The sequence below is a fragment of the Rhinopithecus bieti genome, unplaced genomic scaffold (assembly GCF_001698545.2).
Source record: "Rhinopithecus bieti isolate Rb0 unplaced genomic scaffold, ASM169854v2 scaffold_46389, whole genome shotgun sequence".
NCBI classification, from domain to species: Eukaryota; Metazoa; Chordata; class Mammalia; order Primates; family Cercopithecidae; genus Rhinopithecus; species Rhinopithecus bieti.
Window position 1 is genome coordinate 416,463 of NW_016818836.1, and position 6,005 is coordinate 422,467.

A 6,005-nucleotide genomic window follows, 5' to 3' on the forward strand; every position below is an offset into this window, starting at 1 on the left:
GGAAAGCATTGGCATCAATGTGCAAACCGAGTCAAGGCCCTGTTGCTCATACATCACTTGGGATTGCGCCCATTTGACTCAGGTTCCAATCCATTTCATCAGGTTCCAGTCCTGTGTGGGTTGAGGAGAGTTTTAGACAAATACATGAACGGCAACAGAAGCCCCATGCCTTGGACGCTGGGGGCCCCTAGGAGGGGAGGGGAGGCAGGCGTTGGATGGAGGAATTTTTTGCCACTAGAGGACGCTGTTGTTGCCACCCTGGGGGCTGCTGTGAAATGACCTAGTGGGCATCTGTCCTCCAGAGGCCCCTTCCCCTGCCTGCCTGAAGTCTGAAGGGGCTGCTCACCAGGTGCGGTCCCTGCCTGGCATACCCCATCAGAACATCCCAGCCCCGTATCACCGTGGGACTAAAGGGAAAGGCCTGTAGTGCCCTCTGCTGGAAGACTGGACATCGAGGGACTGCAGTCAGTACCCAAAGGGGAGGACAGGGATGCTGGACCCCAGGAAGACAGAAGGAGTGTTCTTAAAGGAGTGACAGTGACTCCTTACCAGCCACGACACTTGGCAGTTTCTGAGACACTTTAACATCCACAGCAGCAGACACTGATGCAGCCCCTGGGGCCGCTTACCCATTAGACATGATAGGCCCAATGCTTAGGGGCCACCATTCATTAGAGGCCCATGAAAATGTCATTTCTTTTAAAACCAAAAGAAAACAGTATAATCCAGCTGGGATTTTATTCATCTTTCTTCTGACACAGTTGTACAATAGAATTTTAAGTATTTTTTTATAGAGGAAGACACCCATGAAAGCAAAAGTGCCTAATACCAACAAAAGTTACTATGCAGCCCTGATAGCACCTACTGTGTGCCAGGTGACGTTCTACAAAAATTAGCTCATTTAATCCTGACAGTAGCGTGTGAAGCAAATGCTACTGTTTCCCCTGTGTTGCCGGTGAGAACACAGAACATCCAGACTCTGAGAGACGAGGTAACTTGAGGTAACTTACCAGGGTGGCAGCACGGAACAGAGAGGCGGGAACTTGAACCCAGACCTTGTGGCCTCCAGTTTGTTCTCCTCACACCGCCTCCTGTGTCAGCGGGCACGTTCTTACGGGGCTTGCTCTGCTGCCTGCCTCCGTCCATCCTTCCCCAGGCCCTGGCCCTGGCCGTGCTCCTGGGTCTGCCCGCCACATTCCTTTCTTGGATGGATCTGGGAGCATGGCTGTGCTTCTCCCGGAGTCCTCCAGGGGCTGCTGCAGCCCTGCTTTCCCAGCCTCTTTAACTGGCACTGGTGCCTGCTGTGGGCAGGCCCATGCAGGTGACTCCTTCTCCTTTGCTGCCATATTCTGAGGACCTCAGGGCAGGGCCAAGGTCACAGGGAAACCCCATCCCCTGAGTGGTTCTGGGACCTATCCAGCTCTGAGAGGCCACCATGCCTGTGAGGGAGGCCAGAAAAAGCCCGCACCAGGCACAGCGCGCATTGACAGGAAACCTGAACTGAGGCTACCCTAGCCACGGGGAGTCTTGGGGAAATGAGAAGGATGAGAGCAAGATGAAGTCTGGAGAAGTGCCCACCCCGGAACACTAACACACACACACACACTTATGAGCTGAATTGTGTCACTTCCATTATATGTTGAATCCACAGTATCTCTGAATGTAACTGTATTTGGAGATAGGGTCTTTAAAAAGGTAATTAAAATGAAGTCTTTATGCTGGGCCCTAAACCAGCGGGACTGGTGTCCCTTATTTTATAAGAGGAAATTAGGACATAGACACGTGGCACAGAGGGAAGACTGCGTGAAGTCAGAGGAAGAGGGCGGCCATCTGCGAGCCAAGCAGAGAGGCCCCAGAATTAAAGCAACCCCGAGGACACCTCGATCTTAGACTTCCATCCTCTAGAGCTGGGAGGAAATAAATTTCTGTTGTTTAAGTCTCACCCAGTCCTGAGCAGACTAATACACACACACACACACACACACACACACACACACACACACCCCACTTAATGGAAAGAGCAAGGATCTTAGTACCAGATGAAGTGAGAATCAGGGTGGAGTCTTAGATGAGTCACTCACTTACTGGTAGTGATCACAACTAAGCCTTTTAATCTCTGTGAGCCGTGGTTTCCTCATCTGCATCTAACAATACAGATGATCCCTGACTTAAGACTTTGCAGCTTTAGGATGGTGATGGTGTGAAAGCAATACGCATCCAGTAGACTGAGTTCATATGCATTCAGTAGACTTCAGATTTTGATTTTCCCCAGGCTAACGATATGTAGTATGATAGTCTCCTGTAATGCAGGGCAGCAGCAGTGAGCCCGGCTCCCAGTCAGCCCTGTGATCACGAGGATACATAGCCCATATTCCACAGTGTGCTGTGTTGACAGATGACTTTGCCCGACTGTAGGCTAATGTCAGTGTTCTGGGGACATTTAGGATAGGCTAGGCCAAATGATGTTTCTGTAGGTTGAGGGTATTAAATGCATTTTCAACTTAGGATATTTTCAACTTACGAAGGGTTTATTGGGATGTAACTGTTGTAAGTTGAGGAACATCTGTACTTACCTTGCTGGTTTGCTTTGAGGATTACATGAGATGAGATAATGTATTTCCAAGTGCTGGGTAAACTCTCAAATGCCATACAAATGGTTCTTACTATTAACACAATTATAGTCTGCACTGAACAATTTAGTACTTTTAAGCTATCTTGTATTTTTTACTAATTGCTTTGTGAATTAGTCTTATCTTGCCTGTGATATTGCCTCTTCCTTAAGGATAAAGTTCTGTGGTCCCTCCACGGTGCTGATGCAGCTTTGGGCACAGGGTTAGAGGTTGACCTGGCCCAGCCAATATGCCCTGCAATAGGATCTGTTAGGGTCACTGGGGGCCATGTGCCACAGATTAGTCAATAGTGGTTCTGCTAGCCAGTTAACAAACTCTGTTAATTCGCAGTGATGATGGGGATAGTACAGTTCCTCTCTTGAGCACCAATGATGTGCTGAGACCTTTATAAAACACTTTCCAGACATTAATTCCCTTAGTCCTCATGAGGAGTCTAGGAAGAAGTAGAGATGAGGGAATGCAGCTCAGGGAGGTTAGGTAACTTGTCCAAGGCCACACAGCCAGTGTGTGGTGAAGGAGGGATGTGTAGGCTGGGTATAGGATCCGTGAGCCTAACCACTGGGATAGATCACCATACCAGGAGGAGTGCTTTGGGCCCAGGGCCTCCAAGTTCTCATCAAATCAGTATATGGTGGACTGAAGGCTAGATGGGGAGGTAGAGGGTAGAGGAGAGGATCCATCATTAGGAGAAGGGCCAGATGCTCTGGGGAGGGGGCATGGAGCCAGGAGCTTTGGGAAGAACTTCCCTCTGACTTTGGGCTGCATGTGGAGCTGGGCTCCTGGCTGTGAGGGTGGCCAGGATCAGGTGTCTGCTCAGAGGAGGGTGGTGGTGTAGGAAGAGAGAGTGGTTCTAGGGATTTCCGGCTGCTGGCAGGGAGGCCCAGCCGGGTGAGCCCTGCTGGAAGAGTGGGGGAGATAGACGAGGCCTGGGAGCTTTTGCTGAGTTTTCCCAGCTGTGTCCCCAGAGAAGCAGGGTGAGCAACACAACAAGGGCAGGGCCATCAGCCTCCTGGAAAGAGGACAGGGTCAGCTTCTGTGTTGGGAGCTTGCTGCCTTTGCCCAAAAGAGTGTTCCTTCTCAGACCTGCTCTTTCAGACCCCACCCATCAGTCCTCCACTCCACAGCGGAGGAGCCTCCTGGGGGCCAGGAGCTGGGCAGATGCTGAGGCCTACCATGTGCTAGGCAGGGCTGGATACCAAGGGAGAGGTAAAAATTAAGAAAAGATGTGACTGGGGTTGATGGAGTTCCATGGCCTTGCCCAGGAGCTGCCACATGGTTTGAGCAATGTGCTGTCCCATGCAGGCATCCAGGCGTCTCTTACCCTTCCACCCCTGACCTTGGTGTTGTGGAGGTTGGTTTAGGGGTCTGCTTCCCCACCACCTACCCATTCCTCAAAGGCCACTGCCATAAACCCAGGCCCTCGCCCCACACCTAGCCTTCACTGCAAATGCTCAACTGGAGAAGAACCAGTAGGAGGAGCTGCAGGCCCAGAAAGATGCCTGGGTCAGGGGCCGGGGGTGTGTGGAGAAGAACGGTCTGGGTCTTGAAGGGCTGCAAGTGCCCAGGGAGCCTTCTAGAGTTAGGACTATTTTCTTCTCCTCAGTGGTGTGGTCATTACAAAGATTTATCATAAACCAACACCCTGGAGAAGGCACAGGGCCTCCTGTTGCAGGCAGAGGTGTCTTTGTGGCTGGGGAAGGGACTTCCTTCCTCCTGAATGGATGCTCGGGAGCTAAGTAAACCAAGGCCAAGAAGCCCTGTAATAGACACAGTTGAGAATGGAGGCAGGGCTTGGACCGTTCAGGCCAGCGTGAAACTGCGGGAACCTCTCCTTGGTTTGGCCACCAGGGAGGCCATGGAGGTGACTCTCTTGCCCTTTCCCCTTCAGCTCATCCCTGGCTTGGATCATTGTTTTCCTCCCACCATGCCTTATCCAAGGCTTCCTCCAAACAGGGCAGTGCTTGCTTGTAAAATTGGCTCAGTTCAGGCCATGAGGGCTTAGGTGGGTTGAGGTGAGCTCTGTGCAACGGTCCTGCAATTAAAGGTCACTGTGACCTGCCACCTGCCCAAAGGGCCAAACACACCCTCCAAATTTTCCAAGCCCAAGATAAACCCAGCAATGATTTGTGTAGCCAGAAGAGGGCAGCAGAGTACACCCAAGGTCCTTCCTTCAAAGAGGACTGACCACCTCCCTTCCTGCCCCCACCTCACCCCCAGCCCAACTCGGACACGCCACAGGCAGGGAAGTCTGAGCTTGTTCTCTGGGAATTAGAGGCCCTGAAGGTTGGGGGGCAGGGTGAAGAGGAAATGGGGCCCCAAATGGATATATATTTTAAATTGATTGCTTTTCAAATTTCATATTGGGATCTCCCTCCTTTAAAAGAAAAAAAAAATCACAGATACCTCCAATGTTGTCTGAAACAGTTTTCGTTTTTGTAATAAAGCTACTTAAACATGTACAAACATAAAATTACCCAGGAACTCCTTGTACTGATAGCTCCCATACAAGGATAAGCAGAAATGAACATTCAAATTAAATATGGACAAATCTACAAACAAAATTTTAAAAATTCAAAACAATCTCATTCATATGTGCTATATCACGAGCTACCCTCAGAACTCCAGTGCAGAGGGACTCCAGCACTTCATTCCTAGGATGTGATTTTTGTTGTTGTTTATTCCGTGTATTTATGTCCCGTTTTGGTGGAATAGCTTTGCTGTTCCGTCCTTTTCCTAGTCTAACCAAAGGGAAATATCCCAAGCACAGCATCCCAAGCACATCCCATGTCACATGGTCTTCACTTATTGCCAGCTCATTGTATATGTGTCCCTTCCGTCTGGTACTCCTTACTGGCTTGTGATAGTTGAGACACTATTTTTAGGGTGGCCAGACTGATGATCCAGAAAATGTCTTTTTTCAGAAAAAAAAAAATCAAGATGAAATCACCCTCCCACCCCGCCACCCCACCCCCACACACATATCATTGATAGAGAAGTCTGAAACAGCAAGAATGCATGCCTGGAGCACATTTTGAGAAACATCATCCCCCCAAGCCCTTGCCTCTTACAGATGAGCAAACTGAAGCTCAGAGAGGAGAGTTGCTTTAGCCAAGGTCACACAGCTAATCAGGGCAGAGCAGCTGGAGAACTCAAGGGCCTCTCACTTTCTACAGCAGTGCCTCCTGTCAATACCCTCAGGCAGCCCAAGACAGGCTGAGCCCTGGGAAAGGAGCCCTGGGGATGCTTGTAGAGATCAGTTCTCCCAGTTTGGGGTTGAGTTTTCTGTAGGTTTCAAGCAGCCATCTTCCAAAGCTCAGAAAATGAAACTGTGTGGACACAGCCACTGCTGCAGATGTGAAGACTGTCTCAGATCTC